At 52.8% G+C, this 10,158-nt stretch overlaps 2 long non-coding RNA genes across 4 annotated transcripts; both read left to right on the top strand.

The window, feature by feature from the left end:
• Nucleotides 1-817: 817 nt before the first annotated feature.
• LOC135325630 (uncharacterized) lies at nt 818-1,720 on the top strand. The gene is made up of 3 exons (XR_010386479.1): nt 818-891; nt 1,305-1,471; nt 1,606-1,720. It is a non-coding gene; the product is annotated as an uncharacterized LOC135325630 (long non-coding RNA).
• Nucleotides 1,721-5,159: 3,439 nt separating this feature from the next.
• LOC135325631 (uncharacterized) lies at nt 5,160-9,502 on the top strand. 3 transcript variants are annotated; one of them, XR_010386482.1, is made up of 3 exons: nt 5,160-5,246; nt 5,648-5,731; nt 8,225-8,501. It is a non-coding gene; the product is annotated as an uncharacterized LOC135325631 (long non-coding RNA). The 3 variants fall into 3 exon arrangements; XR_010386481.1 differs by lacking the exon at nt 5,160-5,246 and adding an exon at nt 9,291-9,502 and having other exon boundaries at nt 5,561-5,731; nt 8,225-8,500; XR_010386480.1 differs by lacking the exon at nt 5,160-5,246 and having other exon boundaries at nt 5,454-5,731.
• Nucleotides 9,503-10,158: the final 656 nt, after the last annotated feature.

The raw sequence follows: 10,158 nt of genomic DNA, 5'->3' as shown, positions 1-10,158 counted from the left end.
CTGACTCCAGACCTTCCCCTGCACTCTGTCCAAGGCCCCAAACATTCCTCAAACTGCTGCCAGACCCAGTCCCTGCAGCAGTGAGGTGTTCTAACAAAGATGGGGTGTGATCTGCATCTCCGCCTCGACTCAGTCCCGCTTTAGAGAAACAGGAACTTACAGCACTTCCTGGTGAAGAGTGTTGACGGGTGGATGCATGGATGACAAAGAGATTTTTCTCTCTTTTCTTCTGAGCCGCCTCTCAGAAGCCTCTGTGTGTGCACGATGTGGCTGATCTGGGATAATCGTGCTGTGCGCAGTGCTTAAGGAGAACATTGCCCTAAAATGGCGGGCTAAGGAATAGCCTAAAAAACCTAAAAGGCTCGGGAAAAGCCAAAGAGAACACCGATGGGCTCTGGGAAGCCCCAGTGATGCTAGCGAAAACAGCGTGGCTTTTAGGCACCTCCTCAGAGCAGCAGCAATGTCTCGCTCCAGCCTATGGGACAATGGGGACTCTTAATTACCGCCTTGAATTACCACAAGTGTTGCAAAAGCAGAAGGGACTAGGGAGCATGCAGAGCAGGTTATGGACTATATGGTGAGTTTAAACAAGCAACAAGCCCCTCTGCAAACAGAAACAGGTTTAGCCCTAAGTAATAGATGAAGGTAGCTGTGAGTAACGTGAAGCGAAGCGGTGACGTCAGTCACCCCGAAAGCCTCGGAGAAGCGGTCTGAAAATCTGGTACCCTCGCGGCCTCGGCAGTCTTTTTGGTTTGTTTGGCAGGGTAGCCCACCGAAGGGGGACATCTCAAAGAGAAGCAGCAAGACCTCGGGATCCGGTGGTTCATTTTGGTCGTTGCCTGTGAGGCCAGCATCCAAGAGTAAGAGGAAGCTAGGAGCAGTCTCAAAAAGGTAATAGGTTTGAAACAGAGACAGGCAAATCGAGGGCTATCTTTCTTCCACATAGTTAAAGACGGAGAGAGTTGTCGGTTAAGCGCATGCATACGAGGGTTTGCGAACAGTAACAATAACACTGAAGCGGAATAAAAATAAGGTTTCGTGGGAAGATGGCGTTAGGTAGGTATTAGGCGACGTGCCCGCCTGCCTAATAACCTAGCCCTATTTGCTGTGTGTAACGTTTCCAGACTGTTTACCCTGCAACGTATGGTGCAAAGTGCCGTATTAAGACCTTTCCCTTAAGGAAAAGAAGAAGAAAGAAAAGAAAAAAAAGGGGAAAAAAGAAAACAGGGTAAAGAGAAAAAGATCATGCATAAACCTAAGCGTTTCACTGGAAGTAAAACGCTAGTTTTATCGCTTCCTTACAGAGATGGAACCAAGGACAGCAAATGCTGACGAAGAGAAGAGACGGACAAGCGTTTGCTTGTGGTTAATACCGAAGGGACGGGATGAAACAAGGAAGCCAGAATGCAGCGGCCCCTCGATATCACCAGGAACTGCTACAGGAGGAGGCGTTCTGGCACGGGTAACTAAGGTAAGTATCGCTAATGACTGTTAGCAGTTATTTCGGCCTCCCCGAGGCAGCGCTGAGGACTAAGTAACCTGAGGGGCTCTGGCCTGGGTTAGGGCAGAAGTGCAGGCAGGCGGGATCAGGCATTTTCCTCTCAGCTCTCCGAGCTGAATCCTAGCCCTGAAGGAAAAAGCACTGGGGGGAGGCTACTTGGACATCTGCCACGTCGAGGGCAGGGGCAGGAGCTGACCCTTCCCCGACGGACGGACGGACAGACACTGGTGCGGCGGTGACTCTTTGGATATCGCAGGTAAGGGGAGGCACGCTGGTGCTGAGCTCCAGGGCGGTTTGCCTGAACACGATGTCCGGGGCAGGAGGTTACGCATTGTGTCCGGGGCTGGGAGCTGGTCCCCGAGTCCCATGTACTTGGGAGTGCCTGCGCTTGCCAGGGAGCCCGGTGCTGTTCCCAGAGCTGCGGGGAATTTCCCTTGTGTTGCCTGGACCCTCGGGGCTCTTGGGGGTGTTTCCCCTCATCGCGAGGGCAGCCAGAGCCCCTCCAGGGCTGCGTGAGGTCCCCGAACCGCTCCCGGATTTGCTTTTGGCATTCCGCAGTGTCGCTCGTGTGCCTGGGGCAGCCTGCAGGCGCCATCCTGTCAGCCGTGTTGAGCCCTGCGGCGTGCCTGGTGACCCCTCTGGTGTGCGCCAAGGCCCTTCCTCTGTATTTTGGTCTGCCCCAGAGCCCTGCACTTGCCCTCTGATGCCCTCAGGACCCCTCAGTTCACATTCTGGGTTGCCCCCGAGCCCTCTGTGTGGTAGGTAAGTATTGCTAATGACTGTTAGCAGTTATTTCGGCCTCCCCGAGGCAGCGCTGAGGACTGAGTAACCCGTTCCTACCCTGTGGCTGCTGTTCCCTGTATCTGCCTTAGCTTTGCTTTGGCTGTTTCTCTTTTGTTTTGTTATCGTACACGCAGCTACGGAAAGGAATAGATGTCATACTTACTTTTTTAGATTAATTGCCACGGCTGAAGTTGAAGAGACCGAGAAACGTAAGCCCCGAAGGGGCACATCTTGGAGAGAGGGGGCTAGACCTAGCGATCCAGTTGTTCGTTTTGGTCGTCGCCTGTGAGGCCAGCATCCAAGAGTAAGAGGAAGCTAGGAGCAGTCTCAAAAAGGTAATAGGTTTGAAACAGAGACAGGCAAATCGAGGGCTGTCGTTCCTCCACGTAGTTAAAGACCAAGAGAATTGTCGGTTAAGCGCATGCATACGAGGGTTTGCGAACAGTAACAATAACACTGAAGCGGAATAAAAATAAGGTTTTGTGGAAGATGGCATTAGGTAGATATTAGGCGACGTGCCCACCTGCCTAATAACCTAGCCCTAATTGCTGTGTGTAACGTTTCCAGACCGTTTACCCTGCAACGTATGGTGCAAAGTGCCGTATTAAGACCTTTCCCTTAAGGAAAAGAAGAAGAAGGAAAAAAAAGGGGGGGGGGCGGGGGGAGGAAAAGAGCACGGTAAAGAGAAAAAGAACATCTAAGTGTTTCCTTGAAAGTAAAATGGGAGTTTCTCTCTTTGTTACAGAGATGGGACCAACGATAGCAAATGCTGACCAAGAGAAAGCAGTTTTTTGTGGTTAATACCTAAGGGACGGGATGAAGCAAGGAAGCAAAAATGCGGCGGACCCTCGATGTCGCCAGAAGCGGCTGCAGCAGGAGGTGTTCTGGCACGGGTGACTTAAGGCAAGCGTCGATAATGACCGTTAGTTATTTTGGCCTCCCAGAAGCAGCACTGAGGACTGAGTAAACCGTTCCTACCCCGTGGCTATCGCTAACTGTATCTGCCTTAGTTTTGCTTTGGTTGTTTCTATTTTGCGTTGTTACTGCACGCGCGTACATGGAAAGGGAAAGACAGAACGAATGCTCTCTTAGATTAATTGCCACGGCTGAAGTTGAAGAGAGTAAAAAACGTGAGCAAGCTGAAGTAATAGAATCCAAGGGAGCCAAGTGAAAGCTGTCTCTCTCTGCCAGAAAAAGGGAAAGCCCATTCCTCCTGGCGAGGAAGGAGCGCCGTTAATAGCGATCCGAATAATAGATCGCCAGCGTATAACGGAAGGTCTGTATGCATTACGAGAAGTGCTCTGCGTACATTTGTCTCCGTGCGTGTGACTTTACGTGCCTGTGAAGCGTCATACTTGATGAGCTGCGAGACAGCAAATTATTGTCTTGGGGGTGTGGTGGTCAAGTGACCAGAGCTACTGAAGAGGAAGGGAGCGAGAGAAGGGTCTGAAGTGTAAAACTGAGAGATCGATTTCAGGAAGGCTCGATGAGTGCGAGCCCCAGGTTAGTTACCTGGCAATGGTATTTGGGGAGACGGGAAGACAGTAGATAGGTTGAAGCCTCGTGGAATTAAGGCTCCTTCTCACCGGTTCCCGCTTAGAGCAATTGTAGGAGGATTTAGTTTCCTCCAGCAGCATTAAGGTGGCTTTGCCGGTGTCAGCAGACCGCGGTGGAAAGTACTGGGAGGGAGTCGGGAAGGGAGCTGGGACGAGGAACGTGACGATGCTTTCACTGAACTGGGAGAAGTGGCTATAAAACCTCCTGCCCTCAAATTCCCAGGACAAGGAAAGCCTTTTTCGGTAATGCTTTCCACATCTGCTGACTGCGTGGGAGCAGCACCGCTAGAAAATGGCGGTAAAGGAAAGCGGGTGCCAGTCGCCTCACCTTTACGTCCCCTTTGGGGCTGGAACAAAAAGTCTCTGGCTGTGAGAAAGACTGTTTAGCAGCGATCTGGGCTGTAACCGTCTTTGAGACTTTTAGCTTTGATCGCGCAGGGGCCATCCAGTCTGTTCAATTCCCTCTAAAGTAGTCACGTCAGGGAAATGAAGAGACAGCGGAGTATCATCTATCCAAGTGGCGCAGTGGGTGCTGATCTTAATGAGCGGGGACAGGGGGGCGGTTGCTGTGCAAGAGTTACAAGCAGTGGCTCTTCTTGTGCGCGTCTGAATTGACTGAGGGGCAGAGCACGGTTGCGCCAAAAACATGGACGCAGGAGGTTTCCGAGAGGTTGATCTCTAGCGGCTACTTAGTCTGACTTCCCTTTCGCGGCAAGCCCGACTGTCTTCATAGCTCCCAGAACAGGGGTTGGGGGAAGCGGTACTTGTGGCTTGCGTATTCTCATTTACCTTGCTTGAGTGTGTATATTGGATCCGCTTTTGTGCTTATAAACAACTTTGGATTCTTATGATTTTCTGCAGAGCTTTGATCTTTTTCTTTTTTTCTTTTTCTTCTCGGTTTGTTTCTTTTTTTTTTTTTTTTGCTTTGCTCCCTCCCTGATGGATTTTACTATGCCTCCGTCAACGAGCGCTGGCTGGCAAAGTTGCTGTGTCCCAGCGGAGACTCTTAGGCGAGACGGAGGAGTTCAGATCCGCAGCCTGCCAGAAGAACGTCGCCCGGGAGGGGTCACTAGCCTCGAGCTATAGGCGCTGGTGCGTGTGGCTCGTTGTGTCAGACGCGAAGGGGTTTTCTTTGGCTGCGGAAATTTTAGCTTGCCTTTACACCCTGTAGCGGTAGTATTTTTGTTTTGATAAACTGTGTTAATTGTAGGTGTTCAGGACCTCGGGGAACAACCGTGTGCTGCCGTGAAGAACTACAGGCTACCACCGCTCTCGGACCTTTGTAAGTTATCATGCGTCGACAGCTTCCAGGAGAATTCAAACGCCAGCGGAAAGGTTCTCCGCCCGGTCCCGACAAGGAGGCTTCGGCCACAGGAAGATCGGCAGCGTCCTTACCGGACTCGCGGGTAATAAGCCACGATGCGTGGACCGACAAAGGAGGGGGGAATAGCGACTGGTAGCCCAGAGTCTTCGGTAAGACAGAGTCTTGCTGTTGCTAGCTGGGCCACGAGGTCTGTGCGAAGCCTCGCCTGTCTGTTTGGAGCTCTGTTTTGGTCTGTTTACCTGGAATGACCAGTGAGGCCTAAAATAAGAATTTTTGTGGCTAGATGGGTAAGCCGTGACCGCACCCGTCTTTGCCTTGCTTCGCTGCCTAGCAGCAACTTGGGACGCCAGAGTAAAAACTGCCGCAGTGCTTAAGGGAGGCTCTGCATTTGCCCAGGTTAGGGAGCCATCGTTAAAGCTTTGGGGGAAGAAAGCTCTAAAAGGAGAATCTCCCAGTGACCTTGGTGGCTTGATTCACTTGCAGGATGCTGTTCTGAGGGCCAGCAACTCGAAGGGATGCAGCTCAGCCCGTTTTGTTGACTTCGGTGATGCTGTTTTGAGGAAGCATGTAAGTACAGAAGGGGTCTGGGAGGGTTTTCAAACAAGATGGGAAAGAGCAAGGAAGATTTGAGAGCGTGGAAAAACTAGGTGCCGCGGGTACTGAAGTTGTTACGGGCTGAGGGCGTTTGGCGTTGAGCATCTGAGAGGGGCTAATGCACGAGGAACGGTAAAATGCTGTGACTGAACGCGAGGTTCCTCCCCGGCCTGGGCCCGTGTGTGCACCCTCACTCCTACAGACACCCCGGAGCCGTAGGGAAACAGGTGAGCAGGCCCACGAGCGGACTTTGGGCGCAGCGGTGCGCAGAGAGTGCTGCGGGCTCGGCCGGTGGGGTGGAGTCAGAGCATGGCGAGGGCTGTTCCGGGCTGTCGGGATCCATCCGGTTCCGTTCCCTGCCCCTCTGTCCAGCGCTCCATCCTTCTCTTTCTTTCCCCGTGGCTCTGTGCGGTGCCCCATCCCTTTGTTTAGCTACTCGTTCCTCTGCCCAGCTCCCCCATCCCTCTTGTACTCTTTCCATCTCTGTGACAATAACTGCGTCCCTCTAACTGGCTCTTTATCGCTCTATCCAGCTCTTCATCGTCCTCTTCCTCTCCCTATCCCAGTACCTGCCCGCTGTCCTTCCGTGCGGCTCCCCATCCGTCTGCCGCTCTCGTCTGCCTTTCTGCCTGTACTTCTCTTTGCCTTCCCAGCCCTCTGTCCACCCCTCCAGCCGTCTCTCTCTATTTCCATCCCTCTGCTCGGCTTCTCATCCATTTGCCTCCCTATCCCTCTTTTCCCCTGTTTTGTCCCATCTCTCTGTCTGAATTGCCCTCCCTCTTTTTCTCTCTCCACCTTTCTGGCCACCTCTTCGTCGTTCTCGTCCTCTTCCCATCGCTCCGACTGGCTCCCTGTCCCTCTCTTCCCGTCCCCGTTCCTCTCTCCGGTTCTCCCCCCTTCTCTTTTGCTCCCTCGCCGTTCCTCTGGCCGCCTCGCCTTCCCCATTTTTCTCTCTTCTGGTCCCTGGTCCTCTGTGCAGCCCTCCCTCCATCTGTGTGGCCCTCTGTCCCTCTCTTTCTCTTCCTTTGTCCAGCGCCCAGACCCTGGGGCCGGCTCTCTGTCCCTCTCTTTCTTTTTCCCTCCATCCATCTGCCAAGCTCTCTGTCCCTCTTTTCTTTTGGTCTCCCCCCGTCCCCGTGTCCAGGTGGAGGTCTGTCGTTCCTTTGCGTTTTGTCTGGTGCGGCGGGTGGTGAGAGGCGGTCGGCGCTCGGCAGAGATGGTGATCGGCACCGCCCGGAGGGTGCCGTCGGTCGGTCTGGCTCGGGTCACATCGGACGCCTCTGCGGGGACTCTGCCCGCGGAGATGCGGGGCTGTGGGTGTGCAGCGGGGGAGCGCTAGCGGGCTAGAGATGCCGTGGGGTACGCGGCAGGCAGCGAAGAGGCTCCTGGGGAAGGTGTCACGGAGGCAGAGAGCAGCAGAGGCTCTGAGACCTTGGGCGTTAGGACAGGCGCTCGCGGTAGGGCGGTCTGGAGCTGCTGCTGCTGTCTGTCCTACTCGTCAGCGCGGTCTGCAGTTACGGCCTCTTGTCTGCCTGCGCGCAGCCAGGGCTGTCACGTGGTGCAGCTTGAGTTGCGATTGCGATGCTGGCATCGAGCCCACTTTTCTGTCAGGTCTGCCTTTATGCAAAGTGGTGTCTTCCCTATGTCTACAGCTCAACCCATGTTGTTGATTTAGTGCTTCCTGAGGGGATATGCTGTGCTGTCAACACCCACACCCACCCCACCCCTGCCATCGCTTCCTGATGAATGCAATCATTTACATAGCTTCTGGCTTGTTTCTTTCCTTGGAACTCCTTTCTCTTTGCTGTTCTGGTCCCTCCAAACAATTTCTGTTTCTAGCATTATTAGTGTTGGGCCCTAAACCTTCTAGACCTTCCTTCTTTGAAGTCCAGAGGTTCCAGTATTGTTTGTACTTTGAGAGTAAAGGTCCTTCACAACTCATGTCTTAAGTATGTAACTGTCTTACCTGGGATTTTTGTTTTTGCAAGTTACTGTTTCTTTCAGGAGCCAGCTACAACAGTAACTTTGCTATAGCAGAGAAATGGGGTTACATGTGTATGAGCAACAGCACCGTAGTACACAGCAAAGCCATAATCTACAGTACTGGCAGCACAAGTCAGTTTCCCATCAGCTCCATCTCTCCAGGGTTTGGAGGTTTTGGAGGCCTTAGTTTTTATCCTGCCTTGGCTGGATGGTGCTTTCTGAGAGTGTCCATCAGAGGCAGAGTTTCCCTGCGGAGGACCATCTAGCAAAGGCTGGAGGCGGCTGGGTGCCTGAGCGAGCCTGCCTGTCCATGAGAGCTGCTGTGACAACTTTGTGATGAAATGGAGCCAGAGAGGGTGACTGAAGCAGCACGGAGGGTCAGTCATAACTGTGGGAACAATTACGGGCCTTGGACTAGGGAGTAGTTCTAGGAGGGCCGTGCAGTTGCCCAGCCTCTAACTAACTGCTCTGGCCTCTTTGCAGGTGCCGAAGCCCAGTCGGGCAGTCGAAGGAGCCTTGTCACAGCTGGGAGCTCTGCGGAGATGCGCGGCTGGCCATGGAGAGTGAGCTCTGACTTGCAGCGTGGACACAGCTAAGTCCTGGGCTGCATCATATGTGAGCAGTGCTGGGAGGTGCGAGGTGATTGTTCCCTAGGTGGTCACTGGTGTCACTGGCTGTGGATGTTTGCCCATGGAGCTGAGAGGACCAAAAATATTAATTGTCTGACCCGGAGATGAATTAGTGCTTGCAGTGCTTCAGGTAGGTTCAGTGCAAGTGCAGCTTAGTGCAGTCCTGTGGAGTGATTCTTGCACATGCTCACATTTGAATGGTGGCTAAAACCAAGCCTCTAAACAGCAGCTGTAACGTGATTCTGGTGCATGTCTTCCCGTTCTGCTGTGCTTCTAGAGGAAGGGAAAACTTCTTAAGCTGTGGGCAAAACTCCTTGCCTTCTCTTTACTGTTTTCATGCATATGGGTGCTTTGGTGTTTGTTGCTTAAAGCTGAGGGTTTGGAATTTTTCACTTAAGGTTTATTGTTTAGTTTGTTGTTGAGGGTCTCTCACTCCGGAGTTACAGTTTATTCCTTTCTTTTGTGGGGCTCAGTCTTTATCAGTCAGGGTTTACAGTTTGCTCGTTTAGTGATCAGGGCGCAGAATTTAAAATCCAACCTTAGCCATAAATTTTAAAGTCTCGGCAACTATTAGGGTTCCAAGACTTGCAGTTAGCGTTCAGGGCTTATGACTTACTGATAAAGGAAAAGGGCTAAATCCTTAGATAATAAACTGTAAGCCCTGAAGCCTAAGCAGCAGGCTGCAAACCCTTCTTTGGGCTTTGTAACCTTCCCCTGTACCCAGCGTTCAGCTCTGCACACTGACCTGAGTTCTGGATTTGATATGGCACAGGCCCATCACACGGAGACTGGCAATGTGACGGGTGAGCTGAGAGCTGTGGAAGTGTCTTGCAGGGCTCTAGCCTGGGGTAGGGCAGAAGTGCAGACAGGCAAGATCAGGCATTTTCCTCTCATCTCTGAGATGAATCCTATGCCTGAAGGAAAAAGCAGAGGAGTAGGCTGTCAGCTACTCGGACACCTGCCACATCAAGGGCAGCAGCAGGAGATGACCCTTCCCTGATGGATGGATGGATGCTGGTGTGGTGATGACTCTTCAGGCATCACAGGTAAGGGGAAGCATGCTGACACTGAGCTCCATGGCAGACTTGCTTCCAGCTATTGTTTCTGCGCAGTAAAGCAATAAACAGTTGCTTTATTCTTTGTACTCATCTCTGTGGTTCCTGCTGTTGGTTTGCCTGAAGATGATGCCCAGGGGAGGAGGTTACACATTGTGTCCGGGGCTGGGAGCTGGTCCCCGAGTCCCTTGTACTTTGGAGTGCCTGCGCTTCCCAGGGAACCCAGTGCTGTTGACAGAGCTGTGGGGAATTTCCCTTGCATTGCCTGGGCTCTTGGGGGTGTTTCCCATCATTGTGGGGGCAGCCAGGGCCCCTGCAGGGCTATGTGAGGTCCCCAGACTGCTTCTGGATTTGCTTTCAGCACTCCCCAGTGTCCCTTGTGGGTCTGGTGCCAGGGCCTGTGTGCCTGGAGTGGGGAGATAGAGTTTCCATGGGGATGGGGGGAGCCTGCAGGCACCATCCTGTCAGCTGCACTGAGCCCTGTGACATGCCTTATGACCCCTCTGGTGTGCCCTAAGCCCCTTTATTTGTATTTTGCTTTGCCCCAGAGCCCTGCATTTGCCCTCTGATGCCCTCCGGAGCCCTCAATGCACATTTTGGGTTGCCCCCAAGGGCTCTGTGTGCCTTTTGTTGGGCCCTGTGGTTGTTTTGCAGCACACTGCAAAGTTCTCTGTTTAGCTTTCTCTCCTGTCCCAGAGTTTTCTGGGTGCTTCTTGGTGGTGCCCCCAGAGTC

The sequence above is a fragment of the Dromaius novaehollandiae genome, unplaced genomic scaffold (assembly GCF_036370855.1).
Source record: "Dromaius novaehollandiae isolate bDroNov1 unplaced genomic scaffold, bDroNov1.hap1 HAP1_SCAFFOLD_98, whole genome shotgun sequence".
NCBI lineage: Eukaryota > Metazoa > Chordata > Aves > Casuariiformes > Dromaiidae > Dromaius > Dromaius novaehollandiae.
The sequence above is the reverse complement of the archived record's forward strand: the minus strand, read 5'-3'. Positions and strand labels throughout refer to the sequence as shown.